At 40.5% G+C, this 23688-nt stretch overlaps 1 long non-coding RNA gene across 1 annotated transcript in view; it reads left to right on the forward strand.

Annotated features, from left to right (window-relative positions):
- Positions 1-23688, forward strand: part of LOC311632985 — a 95254-nt gene that overhangs the window by 26499 nt on the left and 45067 nt on the right. The window lies entirely within an intron of this gene.

The following is a 23688-nucleotide window of genomic DNA, read 5'->3' on the forward strand; positions in this document are numbered from 1 at the left end:
ACCGTATTTAATGTTACCCCAATTTCTTTTTGTTAATCTCATAAGGAACACCATTGTAAGAGCAGGTGTTCACTAATTTGGTGACACAGTGATATTCACATTCTAGATCCATTCCATTGCTTTGCCACAATGATGCATTTTAACTTATAAACTTCAGTGCTATCTGCTGATAATATTCTTAGGACAATTGTGCCATTAGCTAAAGTTCTCTAGAACCTATAGGAGCACCAATTGAAAGTTTTAACTATCCAATACATTTACTGGTTGTGTTAACTAACCTGTCAGTATTAACTAACCATTGTTCTAAACATCTTTGGGACAAAATGAAATCAACAAACATCTTTGGTACATGTTCTTCCTGGGGTGTTTTTCTGTCTTTCTCTCATTATTAAAAAAATAATAATAATATTTATTCTATAATTTTAGAATATTTCCAGAAGCAGACTTGGTGTTAAGTTCTGACTAGGTTAAAAAGCCATGTTACAGCTCTCTGTTCCATACACAATGGGCCAAGCAAGATGTTAAGCTGGGACATTTTTTTATTACCTGAGGTTGTGTGCTAGTAAAGAGAGGCATAGGAACCAATTTCTAACTAATAGTGTATTTCTGATATGTGTCATTATATTAGCAAGTGTTCTTATTGTGTGTTCCTCGAACAAAACCATGCCTTGATCTTTAAATTATAAAATTAAATAGGATGAAAAATAAAAAGATATACACTAAATCTCTAAATCATAAAAAGTGGAGAAGGCAAACAGAAGATGAAATAGGGAAATGGCTGTGGGAAGGAAACACAATGAAGCTCCTTGGAGCCGAAGATGATATGAATATGAGCAAAAACCCATATGAAGTCACTTAATAATGAGGTCAAGAATGCTGAATAATTTAACATACCCTTGGATCTTGATTTGTGATGGTCCAAAACTAATATTTCACAAGCCACATTGCACCTGGGGAGTCCTATTTCTCCCTCAAGATAATGTCCAAATATTAATGGACCCAATTTGGTGGAAATTACCTAATTGGCTGCAGTCACTTTAACTCTAACGTGACATTTTGGACTGCTCTGTAGTCACAAGGCTAAGTTAGAAGCTTGAGCAGCAGACTTGTTCTTTGGGATAATTGTAGCTGAAGCTTGTGTTATCACCCAAGCTTATTATTTTGCAAGTTGTACACTCAGCTTTTTGTAAAAATTGTACTGTAAGGAAAAAATCCCTGAGGAGGCTTCTTTTCTCTCCTGGCTCTTTGGACGCTCCCAGATGAGGATGACCAAACAAAATGCTGTGTGATTGTGTTTAAGGGTACTTAACTACATGCCACCTGATAAAATATCTTAGTACCACAAATTAAACAGTTCTTAAGTCTCTGCATTCTTTAGGTTTTGTGCTTATTCAGCTAACCAAATCACTGCTATTGAATGACATTAGTTAAGGGCACTCTTTCTGCCTTGGGGAAATTGTGTGCCTACCTCTTCATCAGGCAGGTAAATGAGGAGGAAGAAGTCTGCTTCCTGCTCACATTGTCACTGGCCTGCATTCTGTGCCTGAGCATCCTGCCTGTGAAAGGAGTAAGCTCATTCCTGCACAGTAGGAGGGTGTCAAATAGTGGACCTCTTTCTCTTGTTAATAATTCTTTGTATTTCTATAATGCTTCATAGTTTCAGGAGGATATATCTTCAAGATATATCCTTAAAAAGGTCCCTGGTTAAGAAAGGGAGAAAGAGAAATAAGTAATTAATTTTAATCCTGTGTGATGAGTGCTCTAGCCATGTGTATGCCAGAAAATGCCTAGAAATCAGGAAGCTTCGAAGAGAAAGTAACATTGAGGGATCTTGAAAGATGATCGGTGTTTCCAGCTGGAGAAGGGGGAGTAATAAGTGAGGATTAGGGACTTGGTTACCTTAAGAAGAAGGGATGGCCAGTGTGAGGACATCAAGGTATGAAATAAGTGGCTGAGATGGCAGGTGGAGGCCAGATCATAAAGGACCGTATGCACCTTTGTAAAATAACAGGAAAAATATATATTGGTCTCTTCCCCCAGTTCCTGTGCAGAGCTCCTAAATCCTTTGAAATTTCCTTGGTGAGAGGAGGATCTTTTGTTCTGATGAGGCACAAATTGGTGGGCTTTTGGACAATTTCAGGATGTGTGCTGGTCACCAGAAAGAATAAGCTCTGCGTCGGCTTTCGGACTGAAAGGTCCCGGGTTCGATTCCGGTCAAGGGCATGTACCTTGGTTGCGGGCACATCCCCAGTGGGGGTGTGCAGGAGGCAGCTGATTGATGATTCTCTCTCATCAATGTTTCTAACTCTCTATCCCTCTCTCTTCCTCTCTGTAAAAAAATCAATAAAATATATTTTTTTAAAAAGAATAAGCTCTGATTAGAAGCTTCAGATGTTCATCTTCATCCTCTGGGAAGAAGAGAGGGGCTGGATACTGAGTTATTGACCAGTGATGAAGCCTCCATAAAACAAAAACAAACCCACAAAAGTATTGGGTTTAGATTGATTCTGGGTTAATGAACACTTCTGTGTGCCACGAGGGTGCCACATGCCAACTCCAGGGTTCAGGGCCTTTCCAGACCTCACACTATGCATCTCTTCATCTGGTTATACATCTATATTCTTCATCACATCTCTTCATCAGGTTATACATCTATCTTCTTTATTACATAAATGTGTTTCCCTGGTGGATCCAAAGAAGAGGTCATCTGGACCTCCAGTTTGTAGCCAAGTCAAACAGAAGTTGCAGGTACCTGGGGACACACTACTTGTGATTGATGTCTGAACTGGGGGCAGTCTATGGGAATGAGCCCTTAAGCTGTGGGGTCTTTGCTAACTCTGGTTACTGTCAGAATTGAATTAAATTTTAGGACCCCCAGCTGGGATTGGAGAATTGTTTGATGTGGGAAACCCACACATCTGGTGTCAGACGTGTTTAAGAAGTGTTGTGAGTGTGATCAAGGAAAGCAGAGGAGAGTTTTCCTGAATAGCCTTGTCCATCTGTCCTGACAGACCATCCAACTTCTTAGAGCTTAGGGTACATCAGCCTATTTGGCACTTCTCCACATGGCAATAATTTGATATTTATGCTACTGTCCTTTGAGCAATAGTCCATTACCACATACTGTTAATATATTTCCCCCAGGCACTGAGTGATATTGGCTAATGAAAGCTGATGGGGCAAACTGGTCTCTTCTTTCCACCAATGAGCATCAGTGTCCCACTCTGCAGCCAGTCCTTATCAATGAGCCCTACCACACTATCTAGAGTTGAGTGTCTCTATTGCAATGGTAGTGTTTGTTCTGTCATCATCTCTCTTCCTGCAGTTTATTTCTGCTCAGGGAAGCAGTTGTGATCCATATTGCTAACAAAAGGTGTGCAAGTGCTGGTGACTTTGGGAAGGGTACCTATAGAGCAGGGCACCATGGGAGGACTGCGGCACACCTGTGAAAATCTGGCTGAAGGAACCTTGAGACCACCAGGAACCAGAAGGAAACAAAGTGGCCATTGTCAGCCACTGCATGGTACTGGGAACAGGTCTCTGCCGGGTGTATGCTTTCAGGACTATGTGTAGCACTAATGCAGGCAGTGTACCCTTTTCCTGAAACTGGGTGCACCCTGAACAAAAGAGGGTAAAAGGAGAATCTGCTGCTTATTAGAGTATTACCTCTGGAGCCAAGCTATCTGAGTTTGAAACCCAGCTCTACTATCTACCAGCTTTATCACCTTGGATATTGAACCTCTCCACACCTCAGTTTCCCTGTCTATAAAATGGGAATAAAAATATTACTAGCAAATGAGGTTGTTGAGAAAATAGGATAATACCTGTAAAGAGCTTAGAATAGTGCCTGGCGTCTATTAAATGCTTGAAGTTGTTAGCTATTATTATTTTTTATTATTATTATTATTATTATTACCACTGCTATTGCTATTTACTTTCTCTCTGTAAAATGAGGAAAATTGACTAAATGATCCATTTCAGTTCCAACATTACCTGGGAGAAATTTTCTTTTATCCTGGAAGAAAACTATAACTCTGATGGTTTGACCACCCTGCCAAGGTTACAAGGGGAGTAAGGAGGAAGATGCAAATCAGGAATGGGAACTCGGGTCTGCCAGCCCCTAGTCCCATACCCTTTGTGCCCTTTGACATCCCAAAAACTGACCAAAGCATCACTCAGCTGGGCCTTGCCCTCCTTAACCTCCTGTACCCTGGCTGTGGGAGAACCTCAGGCCACTCGTTTCTTTTGTTTTGTTTTAATCCCTTTCATTCCTCTGCAACTCAAAAAGGGAAGTGGCAAGCCTGGGGAGTGAGAGGGGATTTCTTGCATTGGAGGAAATAAAACTTAGCATAGTATTAAATAAGCTTAAGAATATTCCTCCTACCGTTTACAGCTCCAACACCTGCTGTTGGTCCCCATGCCATTAGGTTGGTCAGCCTTTCAGGGCAAGTGGTGGGCTTTCCACCCAACACTACTACAGTCAGTTTGCAGAAAAGCCAAATCTCTGGCTTCTCTACCCTTTGTCTGACTACTGTTTGCTTTTATTTTATATGGCTGGAATCCTAAAAAAAAAAAATTACTCATTCCCCCTTCTGGTATAATTATGGCAATTTTGCAAGGTCTCAATGAAGATGGAGGGAAGTGGGGGGTTGGGGGGTTGGGGGGTTGGGGGGTTGGGGGATAGGGATAAAGGGAGGGGAGAGGGGACATTCCAGCAAACTGACCTATCCTCTAGTGTCAATTTTGGTAAATTTTGCTTCCGTATTCTTTCCTACACTTCTGAAACCACATGGTGCAGAGACTCTGGTCTCTCCCTCCTGGGAATGAAGCTTTCCTTTTTTGTTTAGTCTCTCCCTTTTTTGTCCCTATTTAAATATTAGGGTAATCATTACCCTTCTAACAACTAAAATATCTGTGCAGGTTTTCTTCCTAATAAGTATTTTGCATTTGACTGAACTGATTTCATCAGAGGCAGTCAATGCGATCATTTTAATTTGCAAATTTTCTTCCTCTTTTTAGTTCTTCCACATTTGATCTTGAGCACACATTTAATAATTTCTGATGGTTTGTGTTTCAGCATCAGCTGGACATGCAAAACAGGCTGCCAACAGTCTCAGAATTTGATTAGGACGAAGGAACCACGTTTCTATAAACACTGAAAATTGGAAATTATCTCTAGAGCTGTTTGTTAACGAAGTTGAAGCCTAACCTTTAGGGCTCATTAAAATTCCACCGATGAAAACTCTCGCACCGGTCTCTCTTTCATGAATCCATCCCTGTGCTAGGAGTGCTGGTGTGTGGAAATTGGTCTGAGCCCTCCCCTTTTGCCCTCCCCTTTAATCTCTTGGTTGGGTTTAGGCAGGGATTTTTATAGCTTATAGATTTCTCTTTCTCTCTGCACAGGGTATGTGTTGTGAATCCAAATAAATATGAATGGATCTCTGGGTGTGTAACTGTTACTGAGCCGCTGTGGTCAGACTATCCTGCTGGCTCTGTCTTCCTTCATCAAGAAAGGAAGAAGTCCTTTAGGGGTAATTAAGAGGGGTTAAAAGAGAGAGATGTTTTCTGCTCCTGACAGGACAAATAAATAGGGACGTGGGGGAGAGAAATGAAAAACCTCCAAGCATAGGGCACAATTGGTGGGATGCAATGAGTTGTTTTAATGACTCCATCTGCTAAATGACAGTCAGTTAAAATACAGCCATTATTATCAAGAGATTGCCTGCATGGTGACAGTAGCCACTCTCCGGTCCTGATGTCAGATAAGACCTTCCAAATCCTCCCCAAATGCTACAGCATCCGTGTTCAGAAGAGCATTTGGGCTCCTTTGGTACATTTTTTAAAGGGTGCTGTCGATGGTGCATAGAATCACCAATACTATTGCTAAACAGATGGAAAATAATTGTTTATGGAATTTGTGTTTTATTCTCATTAATGTATTTGGCAGGAAGATCCACCTAAGTATACAATTCAAAGCCTGCCTTTGATCTGGGCCCCTTTGGGGCATTTTCCAGGACTGATAAACTGCTCCTCTGAGTTCATAAGCAAATGATGAAAATGATAAAAAGAAAAAGAAGAAGAAGAAAGCCAGCCACCAACCTCCCATTTGGGTATTTTGTCTCCTTGGAGAATCAGACAAGCCAGCCAGCCTTTGCAGTCAAGTAACAACTCAGCACACATCCCACCCAGCTCTGCACTCACACAGGGCTCAATATGAACGCCCTCAGCTCGCAGCTCGCCCTCTCCAGCTCGCCCTCTCCAGCTCCCTCCTCCCTTTTGCACACAAACACACACATGCTCGGCACAAGAATTCACATGCTCTATCTTTTCAAAGATTCCTACTGCCTTTTTACATTTGCCACTTTAAATGCTTATAAAATATTTATCAAAAAAATAGCCCTAACACATATTTTCCTCTTTCACCCATCACACATGTCTTGGTTGGCATCATATACGATAGAAATCAGCAGCTTTGCTTCTAATGAAAATGAATGTTCTAATTGTGAAATCTTTTGTCTCCTATGTATTCTGCTGTAAATCAGGCTGAGGGAAGCCATAGACAAGACCAAACCCTGATACCTTGCTAATTTCTCTCTTACCATAACCCCAAAGGACCGAGCTAGTGTAGAAAATTGGATAGCCACCGAAAGAAAGGGTTCTATAGAATCCCTTTTCAGAAGCACGACCCCCATTTTCCCTCCTCTTGAGATGGTTGATCAGACACTTCTCTTCATTCTTAGAATAAAGCGATCTGAGGAGGATTTAAATTCTTGGATGGATTTTGTTTGTTTGTTTCATGGATTTTTCCTTCTCCTTCTTTCTCCTCTGCAGCACACAACCCAGTAAATGATCAGATCTTTGACAGAACAAAGGTATTTTTGATGGGCTCTGTAATCTAGTGCGCTAATGCGCCCAGTCCCCTCATTGTCTTGCTGTCTGATCCCATCCCTTCTGCCAGACAGTCACTGCGGGATGAGTCACTTTTAATGTCTGATAATCAAGGTGAATTTTCAAAAAGCTGCCATTTTGGAATTATGCACTATATCACAGTGTCAGGGACAAGAGGAGGAAGGGTGAAGGAAAGGCTAAGATAGACACCTACTGCACATTCAGAGAACTGCAGGACACCAGCTATCATCGCGCCAAATAAGACGTGTCTGGAGGGTCTAAATCGATCAAGGCCATAATGAGAAGGAGACTATGTTAATTATAAATTAAAAATAACTTCTATGATAATGAAGATTATATGCATAGGAGAAAACGTCTTAGTTAAAACAGACTGGCAGGATGAAATTAAGCACCAGCCATGTGGGGGTATAGATTCTATACCTACCGAATATAATAATGTGGTCCATTAAATAACATAATACAGACTTACATTGAAAAAAAGAATAGAAGTGAATTGGGGCTGTCTCTGTGGATGCTGTATTGTCTGCCTTCCTTATTTAAAGCAACATCAGCTAAGGGAGTTTATTTAGCAGATGAGTCCAGCCTTCCTTCAACTCGGGAGACTGGGTATTTCTGGAATCATTTAAAGGATTTTCCCCTCCATGAAATAGCGAGGGAGATATTAGAAACCCCAGGTAAACAAAAGCTAATCAAATATTCTTGCAAGACTTTGACTATTTAAATATACATTGGATGGTGTCTTCTCTAAGATAATTAACTAAACCCACTGTTATGCATCTTATGCATCGTGGCTCTGCAATTTTTTTATTTTTTTATTTTCAGCATTGTGTTGTATAGCAGTGCAGTTGAAGGAAAATGATAGAAGAATAGCCTGCTATTTCTGTTTATTATTCAGAGAAGTGAATGCCTATAAATAGAGCCAGGATGTTTTGACTAGGGAAATGCTGTCCTCATTACAGCTGGGAGATGCTGGGGCGATTTAAAGCTGAAGCTTCAAAGCCTTGTCCTGCTTTATGAAAGCACCAGGGTTTTCATGGCTGTCTCATCGCCGGTCAGAGCCTGCAGAGTCCTGGGGGAGGGAGGTAATGGCATTTCTGAGAATGCTATTTTGTACCCATGATGAATGCTTACATATTTTCTCTAACAGCGGTATTTAAATACCTGCATATCTTCTTTAACACCAAGTTATGTTTACAGCTTATTATGCTTTTTTTCATTGTCTACCAAGGTTAATTAGTCCATTCTCTCCTTATTCTCCACCCCTACCTTTGCCACTGACACACACACACACACACACACACACACACACACACACAATACTTAATAGACAGTTGCAAAATAAGAAGAAAAGACCTAGCTACCATGCTGCTGTTCTCATGTATACAAAAGAAGATTAGACATACAGAGAATATATGAGATGAAAGTGACCCCTTAGAGATCTTTGGGTAAAACCCTAATTGTGCTGGAACTAGAGAAGTGACTTGTCCTGGGACACTTGTCAGAGAAGGGCAGACTCTGGGCCAGCGTCCAGGCATCTGACCTACAGGCTGGCTTGCTTTCCACGCAGCACGCTTTCTTCCCATTGAAAGAATCAGGTCCCTGCAGCTTGGCTCCACGGTGATTAATGCACAGATGTCACAATGGAAAAAAGAAAAACCTGAGGAAGAGATAAGAATCATATATATTTTTTCAACCATGATACAAAGGAATAAAATGGAAAATGGTAAGAAATGAAGGAAAGCAAAATGTTAATAGAACATCTATCTAATAAAACGATCTGCCTCGTCAGGAATTCTATTAGAAGGCAGAATTGTCCTTTTTTGAGGAAAAGGAGGTAGAGATATTTTAGACTAGCCAAGAAAGCTAGCACTGCTTACAAAAGTCACACTGCTTTATTTCTCTCTATATTTTTTCACCTGAAATATTGGAATAATCTAGTCACAGTCAGGCGTGGATTCTCACTGTAATCACTGAGATCCTGCCCAGGTTCTACTGGTTAGTGACACAGGTTAAGTCAATCTGAGCCAGCTTTTCTAGAATCTAGATCCTCTCCAAGAGCAGGTCTACCTGACCTGATAGGTATTTTTGCATCTATCATTTCCCATTTGCCATGTTCCATCTCTTGTTGGACTAATCTCTATCTGAAATATCCCACACATTTTTAGTAAAATACTTCCTTCACGCTTTGAAGACTCTAAAGGGCTGGCATGAAACCTCTGCACCCTCAAGAATATCCCCTATTTTGTGTGAAACCTGATGGATTTTCTTCACAAAGACTTGATGACAGTAGGAACATTCTTAGAGACATTAAATGATTATAATGATAAACCAGACATTTTTATGAACCAGAACATGGCCTCCCAGGTCTGCTTTCCTTCCAAAAGAACCTCAAGAAAGGCTTACACTAAGAATTAAAAAGGAGAAATAAAATCCATGTACATTGAGAATGTGTTTTAGCAAGATAAAGAATTTTTGATAGATACAAGAAGGGATCAAAAGATATATATTGTGTAAGAAATCTTAACAAGTAAGATGGAGATGGAGATGTGGTCAATTTTAAAAGATAATAAATAAATTACATCAGTAAAAAAGACAATGAAAGTGTTTTTTAACAAAAGAAGGAAATTGTGATTCCTTCAAGTATCAAAACAAGTGGGCTTTCATATTCTCTCTGATCCAACTTTTTGCTTCTGGGGAAGAAAAAATTGCAGAACATACATTTGGCAATTTTATCCTGATAGGATAAACACAGAAACATGTTTTACGTTTTCACTCTGGAGAGCTATGGGGAGGGTTAATGTGAATTCCGTTTCAATTATACTGTTAGGAATAGTTTCCCAGACTCTGCACTGTTAATATTTTAGACTGAATAATTCTTTGCTGGGGGATGGAGAAGACTCATGGAAGGATATGTGCTGTGTGTTTTTGATGTGTAGCATCATTTCTGGCCTCTATTCATAGGATTGTAATAACATCCTTTCCCCTCCCCCAACCCCCACCCTCACCCCAATTCTGACAACTCAGCTATCTTCAGATATTGCCAAATGCCCCCTAGGGAACAAAATTGCCCCAGGTTGAAAAACCACTTTCCACTTAGTTTTGGAGGTGATTTTTATTTATATAATAAAACCCCCATTTCTAACTATATGTTCAAAACATAGAGGTACTTTATGATCCCTGATGTTGCCCATGGATTGACTACCACAGAACTCAGAGCTCAAGATACCTATAATCTGGTCTAGAGGGAGAGATGTCTCAAAAAAGAAGTGAGCAATTGGTTATTGACATTTAGAGTTGACCAGGATCAAATAGATACAAAGCCATATATGTTTCTGAAAAAGATATACTGTCAATGAAACATTTTGAAATAATTAAAGACCAAAACATATGAAAAGATATCCCATGGTCATTGAATTGGAAAATGTAATCTTGTAAAGATTTCAACACTTCTCAAAGAGCCACCAGTCCATATATATATATGGACTGGTGGCTCTGTGTGTGTGTGTGTGTGTGTGTGTGTGTGTGTGTGTATGACTACTAGAGGCCAGGTGCACAAATTCATGCACGGGTGGGGTCCCAAAGAGGGGGATCAGCCCTCTGGGTGGGCAGTGGGATGCCCTTGCCAGCCCGGGATCCAGATCCATCCAGCTGACATTCATGCTGGTTGTCGGGAGCCACCTGGTGACTGCTTCTATATTGTTTCTTTCTTACAGAGGATCAAGGGAAGGGAAGCGGCCATGGTGCCCAAGGCCTACTTCCAGGAGGCTGGCAGCACTGTCAGGATCGTGCCTTCTGGTCGTTCCATCACTTGGTCACTTAGGCTTTTATATATATACAATATATAGATAGATAGATAGATAGATAGATAGATAGATAGATAGATAGATAGATAGATAGATATAGATATAGATAGATATAGATAGATATAGATATAGATATAGATATAGATATAGATATAGATATATAGATTTGAGACAAAAGTGATCTGAAAACCCCCAGTCTCCCATAGAAAACAGGCTGAGCCATAGTAGAGAGCATATTTTTCAATGCCCTTTTCAGATGTGGCCAAGGAGGATAATGGGGGCAGGAGAAGAGGGACCTCCCAGAGCCAAGGAGAACAAAGAATTCTGAAGCCCCCCCCCCCCTGGTGAGCAGAACAATAGTCCAATCAAAGAACAGTCCTTACCCATAGGGGGCCTTCACCATGTAATCCCACAGAGAATTTAGAGTTGCTGTAAATGAGTGACTGCTGTTTGATTTCCATTCTTTCCCTTTCTAAATGGGAGATTGTAGTTACCCTCCCTGTACCTCTACCCTCACTGTATGTGGGGCAAGTACCTGGCATGTTACTTCATAAATGTTTGGATCTAGAGGAGCCGTCTGGGATCCAGTGCTTTATGTTTGAAATGTGATTGGATGAGATTTTAACATGTCTTCTTTCAAGAAGAGATGAAAATACTGTGCATATACAAGAGGGAACAGATATTTGTCACCAAAGGAATCAACTGTGGCAGATTTTATTACTCTGGTTATTTTCTGTCCTTTCTTAGGATATGGTTATACATACCACTCACTTTCATTTGAATTTTCAGCATCTGTCCATATGATGACTGTCTCTTTGATGTTACAGTTGCTCATAAGACTTTCTTTTACTAATTAAATGTGGGTAGAAGTGATAAGAACAACTTCCCAACAGAAGCTTAGCCGTATTGTGTTTCAATCATCATTTCTTTCCCTCTGTCACTTTGTTCAACTAAAAGCATTGAATGGTCACCACCAAGTCAATTCAGAGATTTGTGATGGTCATGATTATTATTAGGTCTTAGATGTGAGGCTTTTTAAAAATCAGCTTATTGCCAAAACCGGTTTGGCTCAATGGATAGAGCGTCAGCCTATGGACTGAAAGGTCCCAGGTTCGATTCTGGTCAAGGGCATGTACCTTGGTTGTGGGCACATTCCCAGTAGGGGGTGTGCAAGAGGCAGTTGATCGATGATTCTCTCTCATCGATGTTTCTAACTCTCTATCCCTCTCTCTTCCTCTCTGTAAAAAATCAATAAAATATATTTATTAAAAAATTTAAAAAATTAAACTATTTACATTTTTCAATCCCATTAACAAACCTGCAAGTTCTTTCTTGAGCTTTCTCTTCTATTACTTCGTTAAATGTAACCAATAGGAACTAAGGCACACTAGAAACATTCTGTTTCTTACCTATCTCACTGAAATCCACAAATGAATTAGGTACATGATCTACCTTCCTAGAAAAGCCTGACTTAAGCAATGCAATTTTTAAGTTCAAGACCAGAGAAATAACAGAAAAAGCATGACAAAATCCAACACCGTGTTATGATTAAGAAACACTCCATAAACTAAAACTAAAAGAAAAATTCCTCAGTCTAAAAAAAGGGCATCTGCAAAATCCCAAAGCTAATACTATGTTAAGTGGTAAAAGATTAAATGCTATTCCCCTGGGATCAGAATCTAGACAAGAATCTAGACAAGAGGTCCACACTCATCACTTCTACTCAACATTGTTCTGGGGGTACAGCCAGGTCAATTAGGCAAGAAAAGGAAATTAAAGGCATCTGCAATGGAATGGAAAATGTAATACCATCCTTACCTTTGGATAATATGATCTTTTATATAGAAAATCCTAAACAATCCAAAAAAAAAAAAAGCAACTAAGTAAACAAGTTCAACAGTGTTGCAGGATACAAGAATAATATACAAACATCAATTGTATTGCTATACACTAGCAATGAAAAATCCAAAAATGAAATTAAGAAAAAAGTTACATTTATAATAGTATAAAAAAGAATAATATACGTGGGGACAAATTCCTCAAAGGTTTAAGGCAAGTAGAGCTCATTCTTTCCCTTCACTAATAATTGCCTTTTTGTGGTTCCCTCCAATACTCACTCAAAATGGTTCTACTTGAATAAGGGTTTTGCTGAGTGGTTTTGTTGTAGGCGACAGGAACAGCACCAGGTCCCACGGAGTCAGACTGGACCTGGGGTCAGCCATCTCCATTCTTGAATTCTGGCTAAGAAAATAACTCAGAGCCAAGACTCAAATTCACTAGAGAAGATTTAGTAGGCAAGCAAAGAGAAAGTACACTCAAAGAGAAATTTTGAGTGGACGGCTCAAAGAGCTGCCCTGGGGAGTGGGCTAGGGCTCCTTTTAACCCCTCAGAGAATGGGTTAACTTTTTTCTTCTTAAACTGATCTATCTGGGTCTGTCCAATCATCTTCTGTCCTTGTATGGAAGTTAGATGGGGCTTTCTTCCAGCTCCCTTGTTTTCCTCTAAGAATGAGAGTCTACCACTTGATATAACCACGTGCCAGGGGAGAAAAGTTCAGGAGAATCCCACCTGCATGACTGGACACATTCTAAGGCAGAGAGTGTATCCTAGGGCCGAGGTCCTGATTAATAATACTTAATCACCAATACTTGCTCTACCAGTTTTTCTTCCATTGTAGGTATCCTGGACATTCTTCCCTGGTGACCTTCTGTAACTGGCCCATCATCCTTGCTCTGCTCATGTCTATCTAACTACCTACCACAGGCTGGGTCAGGGACAGGGCTGATAGTAGGTGTATATACATACAATTTTTGGTGACAGTGATTATTCTAACCAAGAGTTTTTAACCTCATTCTTACAAGTGGAAGGTTTCATGTGCATACTTGATTTAAGGTAAATTAGACCTTGGTTTTCCCTTTAGAAACTTCTTATAAATGATTTACCTAACATTTTAGGAGTCAATGTAAATTGCTTTGTAAGCTTTTTTATTTTCTTACAACAATTCTACCTGATAGAATTAATCACTCTGTGTTCTGTACAACATCTGTACTTTATGCAAATTCCTACTTCTGCATGTCTCCCATCATTTTGACACCAGACCATGCAAAGCAAGATAGCATATTATTAACTTTGCATCTCCAATACTTAGAACATATTCAATGTATGTTCACCATCCTCAATTCCCATTTCCATGGGACTTATGTTTTTTGCCTGCTTGAAAGCTATTTCCCTGAGGTCTTATCTCCTCCAAATTCTGTGTCATCTCCTGAAGTTACAGGTTGATATTAAAATGAATACATATTCTCCCTATGCACTACGTTAATTTCTTTATTTCTGAAGTTGTCACTAAGCATCATTTCACTATTGGCCATAATGAGAAACATCCCATCAGAGTCACATTGAATGCCTTATAATAGGGTTTCATGGCACAGTATGAGACCAGTTTACCTGTGAACAAGATTTTAAAGATAAGAAGTAAGAATCTTTGTTCATTCCTTCTTTTCACTGTCCTTGCTTCATCAATATTTCTTAGCCTTTCAACCTAAAAAAATGCTGGATCTGAGAAGCTGAGATCTTCCATCTGCTGTTTAAACATAAACTACACATGCCTTTTCAGAGAGAGAGAGACAGCTGCCCTTGTACTTAGAATAAGGACAACAAGAAGCCTGCATATAGCTCATGCTTGATGGATATTTATTGTTCAATACAAGCTCAAGGTACCTGCACTATCACTAGTGTTTCTATCACTGTGACTATCAGCCTATCAAATCAGACATCATGATAATTGATTGAGTTATGGGTGGGCTGGAGGGACATTCTTAACGGTTGGTTGACTGAAAAATCCATCACTAAACAATACAGTCAACATTATAGTCACAGCTTACATATTCTCTGATGAGGGTTTTTAATCCACACAGTTATTGTTTCTCTAAAGTTTGACATGAAGCTCACTGGTTTGATAGGTATTTTCTCATAGAGGTGGTCTCAACTTGACCTGACCAGAGATGGCAGTTTTCCAATATATTTCAGTCTTTAAAAGAAAAATACATAAACATTAATTAGCAACAGATTAATGACTTCTCAGAAGTATATCTTTGTGAAAAAAGTATTTGCCATTTATCTTGAATAAGTGGTGCAACTAAAGTGTGGAATATGGAAATATATCTATGAGCTGTTTGTTACTGGGTCATCCTAGGTAATAAAAGGATAACATGCAAATTGACCCTCACAGCAGAACAACCAGAATGACAACCAGTCACTATGAGGCACACTGACCACCTCTTGGTTCCTTTCCCTGGCTGGCAGGCTCCCATCGCCCAATGGCAAACAGGAAACCAGGGGTGAGTGGCAGCAGTGGTCAGGTCAGCTGCAGGCAGCCGGGAAGATGGACCTGATGACAGGCCATGCCTAGGGACCATACCCATGCACAAATTTTGTGTGCTGGGCCTCTAGTAATGAAATAAATACAAAGATTAAGAATTAGCATTTAGAAAATTTATAGCAGCTTGACAGTACATTTGTGTCTGGATAATCGGCCATAAAAATTAGGCCTGGTATTTTGTATTCCTTTTAAATTTGATTCTTCTAGTATTTTGTTTTTCTAAAAATACTTGTTCATGTGATATGGATGAGTGAATGGAGGTGTGTGAGTAAAGGGAGGTGTGTGAGTGAAGGGAGGTGTGTGAGTGAAGGGATGATATGGATTTTTTTTTAAAAAAATAAACTGGTCTTCACCATAGATTGTTTGGGAAACACTAAAATACCATATCTCATCTTACTTATTTGCTAGTCTAATTTGCTTTATTCTAGTCTCCAGACTTTAGTCCACTTTATACTCACTGCCATTTTCTCTTCATGTCTAGATCCAAACTTAGATCCTTTTCATCTTTTTAGTCTGCAGGCACTAGATGTGGTAAAGGACAGAGGCACTGGCTACAGCCTTTTTTAAAGCCCCTGGTATTTGGAGGTATAGTGTCGTCATGATGCTGATCAAGACCCCTTCCAGCCATCTTAACAATGTATTTGTCATTTGGGAGATAGAAAAGTTTATTCCTGCTTATTGTGACTTTCGCTCTTAGAACTATCAAGCTGGAGAAGTCCATCTTAATCCACTATGCCCTTCCAGCGTTACTAACCTTTATATCATCTCTGCACAATCCAATAAATGTTGGTTCTCCATGAGTATTATTTCAAGTGAACTGATATATTGTTCATTGTTCTATTTCATTTGATTCTTGTGCTGAGCAGTCAACCTGTCTCCAGGAGAACTATGTTTTAACTGATTATATCTTAACCTGTGACATCATATTTCATAAAGAACATTGTTTGAAGACATTGATATCTATTGCCATTCACAGCTTCTTTTCATCCAGATGGATTATATTCATGACAGGGATGTGAATGATGAGATGGAAAGCATAGGACCAGAATCAAGGAGAACAGTTAGGAGATTTGCAGTAATCCAGGCAAGAAATAATGATGGACTCATCTCAGAGACTGGCAGTGTTGGTGGAGAAGGATGAGTGTGAGCAATACTTAAGTGCTAGTACAACGGGACTTGGTGGCTAATTAGATGTGGAGGGTAAGAATGAGGAAAAGTTGAAGATGACTCTCAAGTTTTTGGTTTGGGGTAACTCAGTAGATGGTGATGAGATGGGATGATAGGAAGAAGAACAAGTACGGGGAAATATGGGGAGAGATGATGTGATGGATTTAGCGTTAAGCACACTAAGTTTACCAACGTGACATCCAGGCCTTTTGGCATGAGTCTGAAACTCAGAAGAAAAACCTGGTTTATAGATTTGGGTTTTTTTAAGTCATGAACATTTAAGTAATTAAAACCACAGAGCTGAATGGGAACACAGAGAACTGTAATATTTTAAAGTGTCTCAGAGCCATTACACTTTATTCAGCTTCCCCTTAAAACTTGAGATTTTTAATAGATATGTTTTTCTTTTTCTTTCATTTGACTAAAATAGGATAATTCAGTTATAGCCTAATAGCTTACATATGGCTAATATATGGGATTCTATGAAGAGTGAAGATGATCAGGGAGGTCAGGTGGCATGTTTCCTAAACTTGGAATTCTATATTCCAGTGTAGTCCTGATTATCCAACTCCCCCAAGTCCAGCTCTCCTCACTCACAGTTAGTAAAATCATGCAAACCATAGGTATTAGGGTTTTATGTGTGCTAGTCCATTTGATTCCATCATCACATGACCCCTAAGAGACATCCTTAAACCCCATTTACAGATGAGAAAATAGACACAGAGGAATTACACGAATGGAAAGTTCCTAAGTTACCATTCTTTAGTACTGTGTATCTCCAGCCATCCAGTAAGACCTGCTTTTGCACAGCGCCATATTTAGGGCCTCACTCTGTCCTCCATTTCTTACACTCCACATCTAATTAGTCACCAAATCCTGTTGTTCTAGTGCCTAAATATTTCACACACTCATCCTTTCTTCTCCACTGTAAGTGCTGATACCTCTGCCTGTCTCGACCTAATCAGACACCCACCCCCCAAAAAAAGAGCCCATTTTTGTGGTCCAAAAATTTATTCCCTTAACTATATTCCCAAACACAAATAGCAAACACTAATGGACACAGGAGAGAGAGAGTTGTGTTTCAAATGAATGTCTAATCATTTTTTTGTGATAAATCTTACCAAGAATACACTCCAAGGGAGCAGGTAATATTCATCCCTTTTCACCCAGTAATCCTGCTTCCACAAAACTATCCTAAGGAGATAGAAATGTGTCCATACATTTATTTTTTAACAAATATTTTTAGTGAGCACCTACCAGTCCCAGACACTATGCTAGGAACTTGGAATACAACTTTCAGTAAGAAACCTTGGTCATAACCTCTTGACATAGACAATGGGATGGTGAGGGCCTGGGGGTAGAGGGGAGATGGGAACAGACTGGAAGAAGTTAATGGGGGAGGGGGAAGGAGGACCTATGTAATATTTCCAACAATAAATATTTTTTAAAATATGGAATAAAGAAAGAATCTGTGGCAGCCCTCTAACAACTCCCAGTCCAGAGCATCAGGGAGATATGGTACTTATGATGACAGATAATCTGACTGGGTATCATGGGAATAGGTTAGAGAAAGATCTTGGCAACCTGCAGTAGGGAAGGCTTCCTGAAGGAAGGATGCACGGGCTGGGTTGGCAATAGGTGTTAGCCTTGAGAAGATGGGCGGCAAGGACATTCCATACAGAGGCAACAACATAAGCAGAGTGGTAGGAAAAGATACTATGTCTGGGTCTTTCAGGAATGGGCAGCTCAGAGAGGTCATGCACCATGTTCGGGGGCCTCGCTTTTATTCTGTCAGTGGTCAGAGGTCCCCCATATGTTCAGAGTAGCCCTTCTGTTTCTCACAGAAGCTTTCGCAGTCTTTATCCACAGGGAGGTGGGATGAGCTGGGAATTGGTTCAGACTCTGAACCCCAGACCTGGCACAACCCAAGCTAATCCGTAGGAAGTTTTACTTATTTACAAGAAGGGTTCCACTGCTGAGAGGAAACTTTGAAAACCTTTGATGAGGAGCTATGGGAGATCTTTAATTAAGGGAGTGACCATAACAGGCAAACATTTCAGGTAGGTTACACTGGTGGCTATAGGAGGGTAGTTCACCTGGTATTTATTTACATGGAAACAACCTAAATGTCCAATAATAGAAGTGTGATAAAATAATAACAATAATAAATAGCTACTACTTATTGAATGCTTACTGTCTGTGGGCACAATGTAAGTACATATGTACTCTATATTATTTAACCTTGATAGAAACCATATGAAGTGAGAAATATCAATATTTTGCAGATGTGAGAATTGAGGCTTAATGAGGGTGAGTAAGCTAGTTTTTACCTCATCTGACTCTTAAGAGGTGGGGCTGGAATTCCACCTTAAATCTGACTCACCTGCATGCCATTATGCCTCCTGAGCTCTGATAAAACACATGGAGGAATGTTCAGTAACCTTTTGAAATCATATTTTCAGAGACTAATGATATGGAGGAAATGTTTATAGAATAATCATTCCTATTTTATTAAACACTAGAGGCCTGGTGCACAAATTTTTACACCAGTAAGGTCCCTCAACCTGGCCTGCGGGATCAGGCCAAAACTGGCTCTCTGACATCTCCCAAGGGTTCTTGGATTGTGAGAGGGCACAGGCCAGGCCAAAGAAACCCACTAGTGCACAACCAGGGTGCTTGGGGCTTGGGAAGGATGCGGGAGGTTGGTCATTCAGAGAGGGACCATGGGAGGACTACAGACATATCTGGCCTGTCTCTCTCAGTACCGATTGGCTGGACCTCAGCAGCAAGCTAACCTACCGGTCAGAGCATCTGCCCCCTGGTGGTCAGTGCATGTCATAGTAAGCGGTTGAGCAGCCTTAGCATATCATTAACATATTATGCTTTGATTGGTTGAATGGCTTACTGGACAACGGGACACGTAGCATATTGGGCTTTAGTTACATAGGATACTAGAATCTATATAACTATATACATAAAAAGTCAACAACCGTAATGGCCATAACGACCCTAACAACAGGTCGCTATGATGCCCACTTGGCCAACGAACCAGCCCGATCAGGGGGTGGGCCTGGCTGGCCAACCTCAAGGCCCCTCCCCACTTCTGGCCCACCCCTGATCAGATTCTGGTCACTGGCCAAATGCCCCTTTCCTTCCACCCCGTGGCCAGCCCCGTCCCCGATCAGCCTGCCTAACCACAATAGGCTCAAAGCCCCTCCCGTTGGTTGGCCTGCTCCTGATCACATACCCTCACCCCAGTAGGGGTTGGACTGGGCAGCCAACCTCCTGCAGCCCCTCCACCTGACTGGCCATGCCCCTGATCACCCCCCACACCCTAATAGGGGCCGGGGCCAGCTGGCCAACCTCCTGAAGCCTCTCCCTCTGCCTAGCCCCCCACACACACACACACATACCCCAATCAGTAGCAGGGCTGGCCAGCCAACCACCCATGGTCCCCCCCCAGGACCAATACCCCCCCCAGGTCAATATCCCCCCAGGCCAATGGCCTCCCATCTACACCCCCACCCCATTTGGGAGCAGGGCTGGCTGGCCCACTGCCCACAGCCCCTCTTCATGGCCAGCCCTGCCCCCAATCAGCCGCCTGCCAATCACCCAAGGCCCCTTCCCCCAGTCGCCTGGCTTTGAGCGGCCCCATTAGGGAGGGCCAGCTGGTCCACCTCCTACCATCTCCTCCTCCTGACAGGCTGGATCAAATTTGTGCACTGGGCCTCTAGTGTTAAAAATATTTACTGCTGAATGATAGGGCTGTAAGTAATTTTAATTCTTACACTTTTCTTCCAAATTCTCTATAATGAGCATATTTTCCCTTGGCCATTGGAGCATTAAAAAATATATATCTGCCATTCTCACTCCAGACCCTAAAGGAAGGATCAGTTCTTTAATACATCTTTCAGAACAACTGTCTATCTATCATGTTTGTAGGATGTAAGAAAATTGTTCATGCTAATTACTAGTCATAACTTTGAAGTTTACTTCTCTAAGTCTTAGTTTCTTTACCTAAGAAATTAGGAAGTTAAAGTAAATAATCTTTACAAATTTTAAAAACTCCAAATTTAATAGGTCTTTTTTTTTTTTTTTTTTTTTTTGTACAGATGAAATCAGGCAGGGGCATAAAAGAAATATATTAAATTCTTTTTGCTTTAGTTACATTTTCATGGGCATTTAAAGTGAGTTCTTTGGTTAGATCTTGGATATATGATAATATACTCAGATGTATTCAACATCTGAGCACCACATTATGCTTTCACACAAAAATTTTCTCATTTCATCTTCACTAAAACCTATTGAGGTGAGCAATATATCCTTGATGTAAATCAAGGAGTTAAGGAACTCACAAAAGGTTTCTCACAATATGTGGTAGCCAGACTCAACCCCAAATGCTTGTTTGTAAATTCCCAGAATATTGTTAGTTCGGATGTGGAATTATTTGCTTGCTTATTTCTCTGTTTTATTATTTCAACTACCTACTGTATTGGTTATAAAAAAAAAATAATGTAGCTTCTCTCCTCATATATATTCATATCCTAAAAGAGAGACAAGGTTCTTTTAAAGAAACAATTCTGAAATTAAAATTAAGAATGGTATATAATGGGGACAAATGCGGGCTTTCAGCAATGTCTCTTGTATCCTTACTGAGAAGCAAACAAAAGAACATTATTATATAAAATTGCAAATGGGGGCAGAAACAGTCACTTGTCATTAGTGTCAGGGTCGTTTTAATGAAAATTAACCCCAGAAATGCTTGACTAAGCAGTGGAAACGTGGGCATCATTTGGACCCTGACAAAACCAGGAAAGGAACATTTTTTCCTACCTGCACATGAGCTGAAGAGAGTCCAAAGCCATTGGCAATGCTAATTACTCTAATTATTATCATTGCAGGAAAACACTAGATAATGCCTATAAGGTATCAAAAGATAGCCACAACCCAAAATAATCTTTATAACCAAAGAGTTCCCAATGGAATACTCAATCACTACTCACAAAGCCTGGGCCAGCCCCATTGGAAAATAAAGCATAAAAATATGCAATTTGACAGAAAGGGTATTATAGATTCCATAGCATAGGGTATACTCTCCTGCTGGGAATGACTCTGTTTGGTGGAAATACAGCACTGCCTGGAAGAAACTGGGCCGAGCATCTCGAAGAATCATTATTAGTTAGCTTAGAAACACTTCGGCCCCTGAAGATGGCTATTAGGGAAGGGTGGGTGTGTGCGCGCGCGCATGTGTATACACATGTGCACTCCTGCACATGTTGCCTTTAAGTAAAAGAACAAACTGAGCTGATTTGTTTATCAGCAACCCAGCCTTCTTTCTTGAAATGTGACTACTCACCCAACTTTTATAGGCTACGTGGACAGGATTCTGTCCACATAAGAGCATCTAGGATTTTGTGAGGGGCTGTCAACTTCTTAAATTTCCTGCTGTCTTGAGATGAGTGACCCAAGATCATGAGCTTGATCTCAGAGAGAAAGTGAAAACAAGGTGTTCCGTGTATGAGCAGCACAGATTTACCATCTGTGCATCATCTGAGATGCGGGAAAGGGTGTATGGTTTATCCTAGTCAGACAATGCTTCTCCAGTAGGTTGTCTTCCTCTGGGTAAATAACTATTGTGAAGTGCTCTAGTTCTCTGAGGAATGTTGATATGTGGATAAATTACAAAGGATCAGAGAGCACTGGACCAGAAGTTGGGGAGATGGCCTCAGCCCAGCCACTGTGTTTCACAAGTAAATTAATCCACAGTTGCCATTAAATCTCCATTATCAAGAGTAAAACTACATTTATTTATAGGTAACCCAGAACAAATGAGATATGTCAGAGCACTTAAATTTCACTTTAATTAAATATAACAAAATTTAAGGAGCTCTTACTATGTGCAAGGTATATGTTCTATGGGAAACACAAACAAGATATGGTTCATGTCTTTCAGGAGCTGGGAATCCAGTGAGGTAATGGACCAGTGCACATATTGCAACCAACTGAGTTGTAATGGCATTGTGATCATTGCTATTTGGAAGTTTATTCAATCATTCAACAAGTATTGGCAGGCACTGTGCAAACTCTGAAAATAAATGACTTTTCCCTGAGTTTGGGGAAGGCAAAGTCATAAAGGTTTATGGAAATGTGTGTGTGGCTGGGCTTTGAAGATGAGGTTAAAATTGTTAACCAGAGACAAATTGAGGCAGGTGTGATTAAAGTAATGGGGGAGAAACAGGCCTGAGAAACATGCAGGGTGTGCTTGAGAAATAGTAAGCAATCTGTTTGGCGGTGGGGAGTAAAACATGTGTAATTAGTAAAGCAGGAGGTAGGGAGAGATACGCCTGAAAAGATCACTTGTGGCTGGATTCAAGGCAGCCAAGTTGAAAGCTTGGATTTCCTTCTATAGAAATCAAATGCCTGAGGCAGAGGAATGACATATTACATCTATGTTATGGGACAATCGGTCTGTCAGTGGAGTGAAGGAGGTCATCCTGGAGGAGAGGAAACTTGGTAGGAGTCTTTTGCAAGAGCCCAAGGGACAAAAGACCAATGTGGGCAAAGGGGGATGGACTAGAGAGATGGATGTAGAAGACATGGACGATGCAGAATCCACAGAACATGGTACCTACTTAGACATGGGGCCAAGGAGAGGACAGTTAAAGATTATACTTCTCAAATGTTGCTATCATAAGTCCAGCCATTTGTAAATTTTTAAAATAGTTTGTAGGGCTTTTTTTTTTTCCAGCTTGGGAGAGAGCTCAATATAGTACCTCTCTCCTGCTATCAGGGCCATCTGTGCTTACTTCCTCTCCACAGTCAAGGGTTGCCATCAAGAGCAGGTGAGAAATCCATCCTGCCTCGTAAGAACTTACTATGTTACCCTTCCCAGATACTTGCCCTTCGACCGGTTTTATTTTTATATTTTAATTTCTTTATTGATTAAGGTATTACATATGTGTCCTCATCCCTCCATTATCTCCCAACCTCGCCCCCACTCATGCCTTCACCTCCCTGTTTCGACAGGTTTTTAAAGCTTTAAGATACAGAAATCTTCCAAGGGTGATTTCTAAAGTTAGTAATTTTCCGACTAATTAGGAAATATTTTATTCTCAAATGTTCTATATTTCAAACTTTGCTTTGGTCCAGTCTTGTTTGTTGACATGGGTGATATTCAAAATACCGAATAACTCCTTACAGCGCAATTGCTGACTGTCCATCAGGAACACCAACCACAAACAACTGCCAGAACCATATCAAAACAGCCAACTGAGCATCAGCTTGGGTATTTGCTTCTTCTCAGGATCACAGACTTACAAATAAGGATAGGCCAACGGACCTGTAGCCAATAATTACACCCAATCTTTTGAAAGCTAGATTAAAACAGAATGAATTAAAAACAGAATCTTTCAAAAGCTAGATTAAAAC

This window comes from Pipistrellus hanaki, assembly GCF_964339955.1.
Source record: "Pipistrellus hanaki genome assembly, chromosome: 15".
NCBI lineage: Eukaryota > Metazoa > Chordata > Mammalia > Chiroptera > Vespertilionidae > Pipistrellus > Pipistrellus hanaki.